Genomic DNA, 16,215 nt, shown 5'->3' on the forward strand with positions numbered 1-16,215 from the left:
GGCTCTGAACTGGCGCGCAGTCTTCTCGTCGCGCATACGACAATCATGAATTTTGAGCGGTAAACATTAAATTAAATGGCAGAGAATTGAAGATAATAAGGTGTAAAGAAAGGCTCTTGGGTGCTTTCAACATACATTACCGTGCCTAAATAAAAGTTTAAAAACAGAAATACCCATCCATCCCCAACGTATTCTTAAATGCTTTTCGTAAACAGACAACATTCGGATTTACGAATGAAAAGAAAACACATCTCGGTCATCAGTCTTTTAAGTGGGGATGTAGCTCAGTGGTAGAGCGTTCGCTTTGCATGTGAAAGGTCTCGGGTTCGATCCCCGACATCTCCATAAATAATTTTGTTTGTTTGTAGATAATTTTACTTTACTGTTTTGTTCAACATCGTGTATAAATCCAAGTATTTTGTACGAATTGTCATGAAATATCAGTCTGCCTTGGGATTCCGAGGCGCGCGGACGTGTTTACATGCGAGTGCATTCGACTTACGTGAGTACAGTTCGTGCCGCGCGATTTCAGAAGTGTTCAGCTAGGCTCGGCCTGCTTACATTAATCTACATTGCTACCACAGCCATATTATCCTATTAATATGGATGTGCATACACCTACCAAACGCGTCAACACGCTTAGTGTGAAGTGTCAAACGAAGCCATTCGCCATGGATCTTCACAACTGGATGGACGAGACTCTCCGAATAAAAGAAGACGAGCTGGTGGCTGTCCAAATGGACGGGCGTCAACGCTGCATATTTATCAAGTTAACATCCATGCTCCACTGCGAACGGATCATGAGACTGACTGGCGGTTCATCGCAGATTCTAACAGCATCGGGTGAGTCTATTTTGGCTGACATTGAAATTGCCCTAGACAACCTAAAAACTGTACGTGTGATAAACCTTCCTGTTGAAGTCACTAATGATAATATAGTTAAGGCGCTGACTCCATACGGTAAAGTATTGTCCTTAATTGACGAACTTTGGGGGGGACACTGCAAATACAAAGTTAAAACCGGTGTACGTGTGGTCAAGATTGAGTTAGATAAGGACATACCATCAGTACTGACGGTCGAGGGTCACACAGGCGTGGCCCTGTACGACGGCCAGCCTCAGACATGCAGTATATGCCACACGCCGGGACATGCGCGGGCCGCCTGCCCCATTGCACCGCGCCGCGACACGCCTGCCCCTGCCGCGGCCGCGGCCGGGCGCTCGTGGGCGCAGGCGCTCGTCGGCGGGGTGCGCGGCGCGGCTTCGGACAAGAGTGACACACGTGACACCGCAGCGGCGCGGGAGAGCAGCGCTACCTTCCGTAGACCTCCGGTTCAAACCCCAGCGGGGGAACACCCGACTGGGAGTGCTCGGGACATGGTTTCAATAAAGGGTATATTGGCAAACACTTCACCATTGCTGGAAATTGACATGGGGGAGTTACTCACTACTGAGGGCGGGGATGTTAGTGCAGGAACCACAGACGCACACATTGGGGACAGAGAACAGGCAGATGACGAAATGACAGGGAAACGTGGCGATAAACAACATCCACGTAAAAAAGGGAGTACTGAGGATGTGCGCGGGGAAGGACGTACAGGGAAGAAATTTCGTCAAAACAGTCGAAGTCCCAGACGGAATAAAATTGTCCCTGACAGCCCTCAATCACAACGAGCTCACCCTCTTGCCGTAGCCAAACAAGCCATAGGAAAGTGTGAGGACTCACACGGCTTGCCTTCGGTGATAACTCCATAAACGTTCATCACCAGAGGGGTCATGGCCAGCGTTTTGACAGTTGCAACTGTAAATGTCTGTGCCATGGAGATGGCATGCAAATACCGTGTGTTATATACACTAGCTTACGCTCACGCCATCGACGTAATTTTTTTACAAGAATTACCAATAAATCAGATCCCGCACTTCGATAACTGCAATGTGTATACAAATGTTGGCTCCCACGGAAGAGGTACGGGTATCATTACACGGAATGGATATCAGCTAATAAATATCCGAGCACACCCCTCGGGACGAATCATTGCAGGAACTCTTGTCATGCCTTCTCTACCACCTGGAAATGACTTGTTGGAACTAGCTCTATGTGTGAACGTGTACGCCCCTTCGGGTTCACAAAACAGGCAAGCCAGGACGAACTTTTACAGACAAGAAATATTACCATTCTTGGAAGGTGACCGCAACAAAATAATATTTGGTGGTGATTTCAACTGTGTGCTGAACCTTATTGACCACCATGGAGGAGCATATACGACTAACACAGCGTTACAAGATTTATTCTCAGCCATACAAGTTGAGGATGCAGTTGATATTCTGCTAGTTCCTCGACCCCACTTTACGTTCCATGGCCATGCGTCTAGTACGCGGTTGGACCGGTTTTACTTTTCCAAAAGCAACCGCAATTCAGTGGTCAGTTATGACGTCATACCGGCGGCCTTCACAGATCACTCCCTTGTACTTTGCACTCTCTCTTACCCCACACTCAACCCTGTTCGCGGGCGAAACTACTGGCGCCTGCAGACACGATTATTGGGACAAGATGAGGTGGATGTGGAATTCCAGCAACGGTGGATTTTGTGGACTAGGCAGAAACACCGATACGCTGATGTCGCGGAATGGTGGGAACATTGTGTAAAACCGGGCATTCGACGCCTCTTTCAATACCATGGAGCACGTGTCCGACGGGAGCAAGCCTCACTCTTGTACCTATATGAGCGGGCTCTGCGAGATCTCGGCGCGGCAGCTATGACAGTGACGAACGTCAAGGCAAAAGAGCGTCGGCTCAAAGAAAAAATTATGACCATTCATAGGAAATATATGGAAGAACGGCTGCACTTCCTTCACACAAATAGCGCATTACAAAATGAGAGGCTCAGCTTATATTCCTTGGCAAACGAACAAAAATGTAAGACTAAACGACAGATTGACGCGTTGACGACAGCTGATGGCAGTACTCTCCGAGACACAACGGCCATTGCGACCGCCTTCCGTATTCATTATACCGACTTATACTCGGAACACCAGGTCGATTTTGACGCCGGAACTTCCTTCATACAACGAGTAACAGCCCGCCTGAGCGACAATGCGCGGGATCTTCTGGAGAGTGAGATTACAGACGAAGAAATTGCGCAAGTTGTTCATGATGCTCCGAAAAGAAAATCTCCGGGAAAGGATGGAATACCGTATGAATTTTATCAAACATACTGGACAATAATAAAAACCGATTTTTGTAAAATGGCACGTACAGTGCTTCAACGCGGTGCCCTTTGCAAGTCTCAAACAAACGGTATCCTGGTTTTAATTCCAAAGAAAAATAAACCGATAAACCTGGTGGATTACAGGCCTATAACTCTACTGTGCACGGACTATAAAATCATTGCCCGTACAATTGCACAAAAATTGAAACGTGTACTGCCCGAACTCGTTGGACCCGAGCAATGTTGCGCAGTTCCAAATAAATCTATTATACAGGGGATTGCGGTACTACGTGATGTACAGCTCCTTGCCAAATCCTTGCCCGGTCCAGTGGCATTACTCAACGTTGACCTTGATAAAGCCTTCGACAGGATACACTGGGGTTTTCTCGACAGACTCCTAACTCATGTCGGATTTCCACAAATTACGGTCCGCATGCTTCACACTCTGCGTAAATGCTCTACGACGCAGATTTATATTAATGGGAAACTGGGCGAAGAAATTAATATCCGCTCTTCCGTGCGTCAAGGGTGCCCCTTGTCCATGGCACTGTTTGTACTGTATATAGAACCATTGCTCCGGACACTCCATGAGACTTTAACAGGAATTAGCATTGCCAGCCACCGGATCACATGCAGTGCCTATGCTGACGATGTCACCTGCATAATTCGGAGTGAAGATGATGTACTCAGGACATCAGCCGCCTTGACCAATTTCAGCCAAGCCTCTACCACCCAAGTAAATGCCGTAAAAACAAAAATAGTAGACCTCAAGATGGCGCCCCATCTGCTGCAGCAGGTGAGGCCATACACCAGAACCGAAACTTTACGCACACTAGGAATCACCTTCATGCAAAATACAAGTCAAATGGACAAGGTTAATTGGGACTCTGTGGTAAACAACGTACGAGGAACACTTGTAGCTGCACGTCTACGAGATATAAACATTATTCAGAGAGTGCACATAGTTAACATGTACATGTTATCCAAATTGTGGTACGTCGCACAGCTGATCCCCATGTCTCGTGGTACAGAGGCACAAATACGACAATATGTCGGTTGGTTCGTATGGCATGGATTTCTATTCCGAACAGGTCGTGAGCAGATTACACAGAAACCTCATATTGGTGGATTGGGGCTAATTGACCACCATCTGAAGGCCAAAGCCCTGTTTGGGAAAACTATTGTCCAACGATTAATGACCGACGATGTAGTCTTCGCGGCATTACATCACGCCGTGTGGACGAATGAGAGGCTTCTTCCGCGCACCTATATAGTAGCACTTCATGACTTGCGATCGCAGATAAATGAATTGCCCGACGGGGAGTGTGTAACTACCCCGCTATTATACGACAAATATTGCCAAACGGTCAAAATTACTCCCAAAATACAGTCAAAATGGCCGTACTTCAACTGGACGCGTATCTGGAAGAACATAGCGGACGACGAATTATCAACATCTCTCCGAGCGTCAGCTTTTGCCTTTGTCAATGATCTCACCCCTACGAAGATTAGAAGACGACAAATCTCCCTCGACAATGACGACATTTGTGACCTATGTGGCCAATGTGATACAGCGCTTCACCGAGTCTCTAGTTGTGTCTACTCTAAACCTCTGTGGCTCTGGTGCAGGAGACGTGTAGCAAGACAACTCAATGTCCCGATCCAGGACATAATCGTACAGAAAATTTGCTTTTTTGATTTCACAGTGTTTCCGACCGTCAAACGTAGAGCAATAGTGTGGCTCATCATGAACCTGCTTGACTTTTCCTTACACACCCCAACGCCGTATTCTGTACGTGACTTTGTCGACCAACTTCGCCGTGCCCGGTGGAGTATGATCAATTACAAAACGCTGCAACCTCGGTTTGGTCCTTACCTGTTTTTCTTTTGATCTGTGTACCGAACCAAGTAATGTAATGGTAATGTCTGAGTGAATGTAAAAATGTAAAATGTAAAATGTAAAATGTAAAATGTGAAAGGGTGGGCATGCGCACTTGAGCCTCTGCCCTATACCTTTCCTATGTACATGTACCATGCCACCCGCATGAAGCTAATTGTAAATAAATAAAATAAAAAAAGTGAAAAAAAAAAAGTGGTAGAGCGTTCGCTTTGCATGTGAAAGGTCTCGGGTTCGATCCCCGACATCTCCATAAATAATTTTGTTTGTTTGTAGATAATTTTACTTTACTGTTTTGTTCAACATCGTGTATAAATCCAAGTATTTTGTACGAATTGTCATGAAATATCGTCCAATGAACAGCAAACGAGGGTGAAGTAGATAACGGACAGTAAAGTCTCTGCGACATTCCTGCAGTAGCGTGTGTCTGGGCTATCCGACAGTGTTTTCCGACTGTGCTGTCTGTAGCGTGCGACATTCACTTTGCCCCAGTCATATGGTTCGCGTGATAGTATAAGTTGTTTTCAATTTCGCGGACTTGCTTTTTCCGTTTTAAAACCTAACGGAAAACAAATATAACATAATTGTGCCCAATACGACATTATGAATATATAGGCCTAAAATTAAAATTTTGGCTAGAAAATTATCATTTTCGCAATATTTTACAGTTTTTTTGTACTCACCATGCTTCTCATTGGCGAATAATTTTCATGACATCAGATACAGATGGTGATGTCCGTACTCGTAATTCAAATTTTTCAGCTTAGAAACACACAATATAGAATTTTCTAAGTTATACTTGTTATAAGTTGTGTGTTTCTAAGTTATGGCGATTATAAGTTATGTAGTTCGGCGTTAGGTGTGTCTAACTTACGTGTTTCTAAATTATGACAGTTCTTGTTGTGTGTTTCTAGGTCATAATATTTATAGGTTATGGTGTTTTTTTTTTAAGTTATGTGGTTCGACGTTTGTGTTTCTAAAGGCGCGTTAACACCGGAGTTTGAAACACGAGTTGCAAACAGAAATTGCAAACATCTCTAAAAACGCGCATTTTTAGACGAAACATTTCGCTGTTGCAAACAGTTTTTCAGTGTTTGCAACATAAATTTTTGTTTCCATCTGAAGTCGGTAAAGATCAAAGGGAGTTGCAAACTTTTGTTTGCAACACTGGTTTCAGTCACTATGTGCCGTTGAAACACGAAACAGAAACATTTCCCCGCCATCCCCTTCGCTGCCACCTCCACTCTCACTCACGTGATCACTCGTGTGTGTTGTGAGTGATCAGTGGTGAGTGACAATGGAAAATTTACTGAGTGAGATGGAGTGGGGAGAAGACAACATTCTAAAGTTAATTAGCTTGTACAGAGAGCAGCAAGTCCTGTGGAACCAAACTATTCCCGATTACAAAAATAAAAACATGAAAACCTACGCATGGAATGACATTTCACGTGAAATGAATTTAAGCAAGGCAGAGGTACAAAATGAAATGAAGAACCTCATTATTCAATTCAATAGAGAAGCTAAAAAGGGGAATAAGTCTGGATCGGGGGCCGACGATGGGAAAACCAAGTGGAAGTTTTTTCAACCAATGATGTTCCTGAAGGACAAAACGACCCCCAGGCAAGCTCGAGAGACAGCGGGGAAGCAAGAAGCAGTAGGCCCACAGGTAAGCTTTTTTAATAATTACGTATATTTTTACTGAAAAAAATTTACAATTTACAATAAACATTTTTACAATTAAAAGACACTAATGTAAGTTTGTGCTAATATTAAATCAGGATTACACTACGACTTCACATTGCCTTAACCTAATGCTTATCCTGCCAGGAGACTGATCCTTGAGGACTCTTAAAATATTCTGCAAACTCTTTTCGGATCTCCTTTGCTAGCTCTGAGGGTTTCCTAGGAATCCGCTTTAGACGGAGAAGTGTCCCTTGGGGCATTCCATCCACCCTCCACTGGCCAGGTACAAGAGTTCTACTTGCATCTTCACTATCGTACATCCCTGAGGGATTGTACGATGCACTTGACGACTCGCTCCTCCTTAAAAAGTTTTGCAGATGCGCGCATGTTAATACAATTCTTTCAGCGTTTTCTGGTTCAAGAAGAAGTGGTTTTCTGAGTACTCTAAACACTACCGATACAATTCCAAACACATTTTCGACGACTCTACGCGCACGGCATTGGCGATAGTTAAAGGTTCGTTCAAGACTTTCTTTATCGTGGAGGCCTGGAAATGGTTTCATGATGTTTGGTTGCAGAGGGAATGCATCGTCTGCAAGCAGGACGTAACGTACTGGATAGGTCCTCCCTGGCAACATTTTGGGGTTTGGACGGTTCAAATCAGATTCATCCCAAAGTTTCTTGATTTTGCTGTGAGCAAATACACCAGCATCAGAAATGCGTCCTTGGCATCCAACCGAAACATAAGTGAAATAATAGTTTGCATCTACAACTGCAAGCAAGACAATGCTAAAGAATCCTTCATAGTTGAAGTAGTCACTGTCAGTGTTGAATGGTGCTTGTAGCATTACATGTTTCCCATCCATGCTGCCAATACAGTGAGGGAAGTTCCATTGTCGGTTATACTCTTCAGCGTGATGTAGCCACTCATCTTTTGTAGAGGGAAGCTGCAATCAGATGGAAGAAATTAATTATCTAGTACAGCCAGTATAGTATAGCCTATTTATATAGCCTAGTATATTATTTATATTTATAGCCTATATTTGCTACATTTTCTAGTCGTAGAAAATTGTGCAAATGCACACATGCCACCCCTCTGAAAGTAATATCCTCCTGTTTTAAAAATAAAATCCAAATTTTAATTTTAATTTCTAGTTTAACCAAATAAGCTTGAATAGCGTAATGCTGTGCCACATTTTTTCACTAACATTTTAAGCCGGATTAAAGCGTTTTAATGCATGTATATACAAATCAATTTTTTATCATACTATTTAGATACCCTCTTTTTTCCAGAATGGAACAGAAGTAGACGAACCAGCTCCTTTTGAAACAAGTGATATTCCCCAAACAAGTGGTGGAAATATTTCCTCGTGTGAGACAATTTCGTCTGAAATCAGCCCCTCCACTAGTAATAACCGTAAGCACTGCAAACGTAAAAGGAACCATGAGGCCCACGAAGCATATGAAGTTATGAAAAAACTTCAATCACAGATGAAACAAAAAGATGACCGATGTATTCGCTGAAAATGTTGCTTGTCAGCTGCGTCAAATCACCGATATTCGATCCCAAATGATAGCAAAACATAGAATAAATCAAGTTTTGTTCGAAATGGGAATGTCTCAATTCGACATTTATTCTAACCCGCCATCAAATGGATCTTCTAGGCCTTCAAGCGCTGGTCTGGACCATCAGTTTACACCAATAGCCGACGCGCTCGCAGTCGTCAGCAATCTGGACAATGGTGATGACTCCGTAAAAAAACCTATACAGAATTACAGTAATTTTGTTTGATGTTTTTGGCCCTTTTTCAGTTTTTGTTTATTGACCTATGTTATACTTTTTTTTATTTAAACTTTAACTTTAAGTGTAGCCAAATAGGCCTACATTCCTTTCTAAATGTTTGATATACCCTAATATTGGACTTGTGGTTATGTAACCTGTAATGTATTAAATAAATGTTAACGATAATAAAGATATTTTTAATGATTAGTAATATGAGTTATTATTTAAAAACTCAATATCCCTAATTACCTTTACGTTGTCTCCCAACAAATCTATCAGAGCAGCACACACTTCTGATACAAATAAAGAAATACCAGTAGTAGATTTTATTGCTTAAAATTATAAAAATATATTTGCCATAAAATACCCTAGGACCTTTTAGGGGTGAGAGTGGGGGATTCTTAAACAGGTTCTGAGTCTACAATATTTTATATTATATTATTTAAAAATGGCTGTCAAAATAACAAATATAGGCTATGTGTAGTCTACTTATAACGTCTTACCTTTATGTTATCCTTCAGAAGATCTATCAAAGCCTCGCACACCTCAGGTATAAACAAAGGTATGGTTGATTTTGATATCTTGAACAGGTAACTCAAGCTTGTGTGTGAATCTCCGGTAGCTAAAAAGCGCAAGGTTACGGCTAGTTTTTCCGTTACAGAAATAGCCTTTCGGTAATTCGTATCCATTTTCGAAATTTTGTGACCAATCATTAAAGTTAGATATTCAAAATCCTCACTGGTCATTCTTACAAAGTTTTTAAAACTTCCGTCCGTTCTCAGTTCACCTGATAGAGGGTCAACATCATATCTATTTAAATTGTCCAACAGGTCGTTTCCACTGTACGTAGCTCTGGAATGCAGAGACGGCCTCACCCAGTATCGTCTCGGCCTACGTTGCTTTGACAACACGACACACGCCGCCGCGGCTAAAATGACATCCTCGACACTTGACATCCTGTGAAGGACTGATCCCAGGAACCAGAAGGCGAGTCATTAATCAAGGTCGAAAGTGTTTCAAACATTTTCATGAAACATGGAAATAAAACCATGAAATCAAAATTTCAAACATTTATTTGAAACTACTGTTTGCAACTGCTGTTTGCAATAAAAGTTTGCAACTCGTGTTTAAAACTCCGGTGTAAACGCGGCTTAAGCTATAAGAGATCTAAGTTGTTTATTTCTAAGTAATGATATATCTAAGTTGCGTGTTTCTAAGTTAAGATGGTTTTAATTTGTGTGGTTCAGCGTTTGTATTTATAATTTACGTGTTTATAAGTTATGACAGTTCAAATTTGATTGTTTCTAAGTTATGATAGTTATGTCATTAGTTTATAACCTACGACTTTTCTAAGTTGTGTGTTTCGTCTTTATGTGTTTCTATGTTATGATCTTTAACTTATGACAGTTATAAGTTATGTTGGCTTATTCGAGAATTCTAAGTTATGACTGTTCTAAGTTGTGTGTGGATCCCCTAAGGTCGGACAGATCCGCTCCACGCGACTGTACCATCAGCATATGACGTTGCAGGTCACGTGATCCAATCAAATGCTATTATCCGCATCTGCACGATCTGCTCCGACAGATCACACAGATCCGACTTCGGGAATGTGACAAGGCCTAAGTGCTAAGGAAAAAGAGTCGCGCTTAGGACCTGAACAGTGATGGTGCTTAAATATTTCGGATTCCATTTTTTTTTCGAGCTTACAAACTTTAAGCAAAAGGCTATGTTCAAATTCCAAACATTTTTTGTCAGAATATCTTGAAAATAAATTGATCCTATTTAAAAAAAAATCTCCCTGAAACTTATCTGTTTTTAATGCCGGCAGATAGATTAAAAGAACTTTAATGTGTTGACTGGATATAAACTTGTATCCACATACTACACACACACACACTCACATATATATATATATATATATATATAACAATGGACTTTCCCGTGTTACCTCGCAGAAACTAACCTGCAAACAAAATATGTCAAATTACATACGCAAAGGTTTTTGTAATTTTATATTTTTCTCGTGTTATATTGAAAAAATAAAATTAATACAGTTCGTGTAATTTTTACATAATTGTCTCTAGAATACCAAACTCGAAAAAAATACACGAATGTTCATCTCACAATAAATAACGTGTTAAATTACAGTTTTGGATGTGTATATTAAATTGCACTTACATAAAATGTTAAATTAATTAGTGTCCTATTTTTTTTGTCAGCTCAAGGTACTAGTAGGTACAGACATGCGTTATTGTAAAAGTGCAAAATATTTGTCAGAGTAAATTTAAAACCACCAAAGAACTGCAAATAAAAACCATGTGTTTGGCAATTCATACTGCATACTGACAGATATTGGGTACAAATATATGAAGAAGTACCTGAACTTCCTTTTTATAAAATTCAGATTATATATATATACTCTATTAAATGAATTTTTCTTCATTTTTATGATCACGCAACCACAGTCTTGTGATTTTACCCTGAGTCTAGCCGGAGCAGAGACAAGAACAGTTCAAAGGACGTTAACCGTCATCATTCTACGAAAAGTGTGGGTTACATTTATTAACCTGAAGAAAATTGAACGAGATTTTTTTTTTGAATCTACTCTGTATTCAATTCAACGTTCGAACGTGTCAAGTATTTTAATAACATAAAAAAATTAGGTTTATCTAAAAAATATTAGTTTTAGATATTTTGAAATAATACAAAATATAAAAAACTTTTTAAATAGCGGTATTTTAAATTACTAACATTACTGTGTCGTATGTTTGCGTATTTTGAATCGAAATTGTTTCCCGAAGAAATGCCGTGAAAAGAAGAGGGAGAGAAAAAAATGAATCCTTGAAACAACCCCCCCCCCCCCACCCCCCCTTTCCCTCCGCCAAAGATCTTGCAGAAGTTGCATGACAGGTAAGTTTACGTCCTGCGATGTCGAATCTGGAATCACGCAAAGGACACTCGTTGTCGTCGTTAGCTTGTGCATGTTGTGTTAAATTAGGCGGACTGTCCGTGAAACCGCGACGTTTTTTTTTTTCGAACACGTTTTCCACTTTGACGAGCCTTTCGCACAGTCGCAGCCCAGCGGCGATTGTCCCTGACACCGACTGAGAAACACAGAGGTACAGAATGTACTAAAAATTACACGTAAAAAAACCGAGGGTACATACATAGAGGTCCATAAATACTTCTGTGACGAAGTATCTGAACTTCCTTTTTATAAAATTCAGATTATATATATATACTTTTTTAATTTAATTGTTTTTCATTTGTATGATCACGCAACCACAGTCTTGTGATTTTACCCTGAGTCTAGCCGGAGCAGAGACAAGAACAGTTCAAAGGTCGTTAACTGTCATCATTCTACGATCGGCAGAGCCGTTATCGTTGTCAATGAAAAGCTCTGGATCCTTGTTACGTGGACGTATGTTGTGTTGTGTTCTCTGAGCGTGATCTACGACGTGTGACATTTAACATTAAAGTGATACAGCTTACTTCAGTGTAAACTGAAATGTCCCCATTGATAAAAAAAAATAATCATTCCAGGACCCATGTCCATTAACATTACCGCCTCCTCTGCATGTCTTGCACGTGTTTGACGTGTATGTTAAATGCAATCTCTATCGGTGTTTCATATACCAAACTTTCTGATTGGGCAACACTCGGCCATTTTAAAGACTCAGCAAGAAATGAAAGAGCATGACGCAACAAGCAACAAAAACAGGAAAAAAAAGTGGTTTGTTAAGCAAGCAAGTTGCCAAACGTACAACTTGAAACAGTAATATCAATACGTAGAAAATATTTCTTCGTCGCACTTCTTTTCACACACACACACACACACACACACGCATTTTTTTTTCTCACGAAGATATTACTAGTTTGAATTGAAATACGCATTTTCTTTCATTTAACGAGTAATAAACGTTGCCTTTTAAACACGTGACGTCTGAATATATATATATTTTTTTTTTACAAATTTTCGGGACACTTCTATTAAAATTTAGAACCCTGAATTGCAAGAAGTTGAAATTTGGCCATTGCTTGCGTTACGTTTTTTTGGCGCCTTGCGTAGTTTACATAGTTTATATAACGCGTTTTTATTTGAAAATATCGTTATTTAATTTGCTGCATCTTGCGTTTCTGCGTAGTTTACTAACCCATCCTTTGAGTTTACGGTGTATTTACGGACTTATCAACGAAGGAGTATCGTCAAATAAACAATGAGACTTTGTGGTTTTATTTGATCGGATCTTTCGCATAATCTACGCCTTATTCCGACCTGCGAGTTCTGTGTTGTAAACGCTAACAGGGAACGAAGAAGATAAATTCTTTACTGGACTCCCAATGATGCGTTTCAATAGCCAATGTTGTGAAATGGCACACGATTTAGTAGTTTAAAAAATGATGAATAATTGAAAGCAACAATTCTTACTGGACCTCATAAAGGTAAAGACGCACTACTTCCATGAATACCAGTTATTCCGACCGACATAGCGTTCGAGTTCAAACGGCTTCAATTTCCAGTAAGCCATGCATTTTCTGACTATCAATTTGCAAGGCAATCTTTGCAATTGTGCGGTTTGAATTTAAAAAAAAAGAATGCTTCTCTCATGGGCAATTATACATCACATGCTAAAGAGTCGGTAAACCGTCTGAGCTTTATGTCTATGCAGAAAACGAACAAACATGAAATGTAGTCCATCCACTAGCTTTAAAACAATAAAGGTTTTTATGTGAATTTGTTTTTCCTTCCTTTCCTTTCATTTGAAGAGCATAGCCTAAACAACGCAAAGCAGGGTATTACATAAAATAATGTGTTTCCTCGGTGAATCTACGTTCACTAGAATACTTTGACTTACGTTCCGATTCATTTCATTTCAGACTGAGCCACAAGCGAAGCGTGGCTGGGTTGAGCTAGTTTTAAATAAAAATGCGATTGCATCAAATATCCTTAATTAATAGGAGGTATTTGTAATAATTTGTTATTATTTTATTATTCTACGCATACCTTTAACCGTAGTAAATAAAAGTTTTTGTGTAAAGGATGGCATAAACATAGTTATAATAAAATAGGTGCATATTTAACCATTTTTTTTTTAATTATCTACCTCATGAAATGAAAGGTAGGTAAGTGTGATTTCATCAAGGTAAAATATATCCTAGAAAATTTTAAAAATATTTTTTTTTTTAAATCAGATAAATCAATACTAAAAATTGAAAATTCCTACACACGTGTACGCAATTTTTTTCAAGAACGGTTTTGTTATAAAAGTAATATTTATGCACCTTAAATTAATTGTGTTTATTTATTTAGTAAAGATGTTCGGAATTAATCACATACTTTTCTTTCGAATGAAAGATTTTTTTTATCAATATTCTGAAATCTCGTCAGTGAAGATGCGGGATATTATATTATATATATATATATATGTATGAGTTACCGTGTATTATTAATTAATTTTGTGTCTCAGACAGTATTTTTTTCAATTATCAAACTTAAAAGTGTTCATAAAAGAGTTAAAAACACAATCCAAAATAAATTTAATTAATAAAAGAACTAAAAAAAATTTTTGAACTAAATACATTTTTGAGGTTATAATTTCTTCCATCCGTCCGTCGAAAAACAAAATGTTTGGCTTGGTTTTGACGGATGTACGGACGGATTTTTTTAGTCCATCTGATTGGCTGCATGTCACGTCACGTGGTTGACGGACGAACGGGAGACGGGCGGATGAGATAGATCGTTGTGATTCCAGCTTAATACGTTTTCGAAGGGCTTGTTAATACACCAGGATATTTCTTGCAAGTTTACTTTTAGTATACAGTATCTGTAAAATTAAAAAAAAATATATCTCCTTACACTTACGAAGGTCCATGACTAATTTGTAACCATGGTTCCTCGTGAAATGAAGGTGGAAAATATTTAACAGTAAGTGTTTTCTATACACTCTAAAATCTAAGGACATTATTTATTTCAATCAGTTAAATTATTTTTACTTCACCTTTTGCCAAAAGAAAAAAAACCTTCCAACGACTTCCTAATCAGTGAACTTTGTTAATGTTACTAAAATAGTAAGTGGAATTTATCTGACTTCTATAAAAATTTTCAAAGTTGCATGGTAAATATCTCTAATTTCAGGCAGTTTGATTTGTTTCAAATAAAGGATGTGTACCTGAAATTCATTGTGTAGATTATTAAGCTCAGTGATATGACAATGGATTTGTGGGTCGTTATTGTGGCAATTTTCAACTGTTATTAATTTTTAACACATGCTAGTTTCGGGAAATTTAACGTCAGTAGGCTGGTTCTGAAAGCAAATTTACCCCCCAACTTAATCTAGAACAACGGATAACACATCAAATGTGTATGTTGTGTAAACGTATAGGGGATGTAGCTCAGTGGTAGAGCGTTCGCTTTGCATGTGAAAGGCCCCGGGTTCAATCCCCGGTATCTCCAAGGCTGTAACCTTTTTTATTGAAATAAAATTATAATAAAAAATAAAATACACGCAAACCGTTCTCTTATATTTAAATATTGGCCAGCGGTTCGAAGTTACTGTAGTGTGAAAATATTTGGTACTCTGTTACATTTTACGATTTCAAACATATTTTCCGAATATGTTTTTTATGTATAACATCTAAGCCCTCAGCATACGGCTTTTGGTGGAAGTAATTTCGTGAATGCGACGGAAATCAAGGAACGGTAACAGCGGTACTGCCATCTTAGGCGGATGGCGTTAACCAATGTTCACAAATACAAAGGGAAACTTATAATATTAACTGTTTAGTGAATTTTACCAAGAATGCCAGTGTTTTAAATTTCCTGTTTGGAAATTAGGTCCAAATTCTTTTTAGTTTTTATCGGAACAGTTTCAACATATAGTTTAACATTTCGGTCCACTCATCAAAAGATTCAATAGTAGACGGACGTAGCTGCTTCTGTAACAAATTCTAGCGTATATATATTTATCACGCTCGGCGTTATTATTAAGAATTATTAAGAACGTTATATTGCATGTCCAAGTTTCGTACTATAAGTGTATTTGCAACATTAGAACACAATAATTTGTTAGTTACCGAGGTTACATGTTACACATCTCTGGCGAGTACTGAAAGTCTCGCTAACATTTTTGTTGGGATTTTTTGTTTTTGTAGATACATAATATTAAATCACTTGGGATTTGTATTTGAGCGCCACAAAATCTTAACACGTTGAGGGAAGCACTCGATAGTGCATCTAGCATTTAAACATGGTTTCCTGAAACGTCATTAACCTCATTATTTACATATGTAATATTGGACCCAATTCATTAATATTATTTGGTTTTTAAGATAGCTACTAGAGGTTGATGTTGTGAAATGAGGAATATGTGGTTACCCAGAAAATTCATGTAAAATTTGTCCATCTAAGAGCAAGTTTTCTTTCTTCATTTTGGGATAGGTTCTTTACTAATGCAGATACACTGTTAAGAAAGTTCACCTTAAATTTAGGAAGATTGCTGGTTACAAATTATCCAGGAATCTTATTTTATTTATTTATTTATTTTCTTAGCACCCAATAGACTCAGTTGATGAGCAGTGGCTCTCTGAATATAGGGCTTGTCAACATGGTTACAAAATTTATGAAATACATGTAGGTATATGATT

General features: G+C 39.1%; 2 non-coding genes across 2 annotated transcripts; both read left to right on the forward strand.

The window, feature by feature from the left end:
- Nucleotides 1–273: 273 nt before the first annotated feature.
- Nucleotides 274–345, forward strand: Trnaa-ugc (transfer RNA alanine (anticodon UGC)). Its single transcript has one exon. It is a non-coding gene; the product is annotated as a tRNA-Ala (tRNA).
- Nucleotides 346–14,953: 14,608 nt separating this feature from the next.
- Nucleotides 14,954–15,025, forward strand: Trnaa-ugc (transfer RNA alanine (anticodon UGC)). Its single transcript has one exon. It is a non-coding gene; the product is annotated as a tRNA-Ala (tRNA).
- The last annotated feature ends 1,190 nt before the right edge of the window (nt 15,026–16,215 follow it).

This window comes from Bacillus rossius, chromosome 15 (genome assembly GCF_032445375.1).
Source record: "Bacillus rossius redtenbacheri isolate Brsri chromosome 15, Brsri_v3, whole genome shotgun sequence".
NCBI classification, from domain to species: Eukaryota; Metazoa; Arthropoda; class Insecta; order Phasmatodea; family Bacillidae; genus Bacillus; species Bacillus rossius.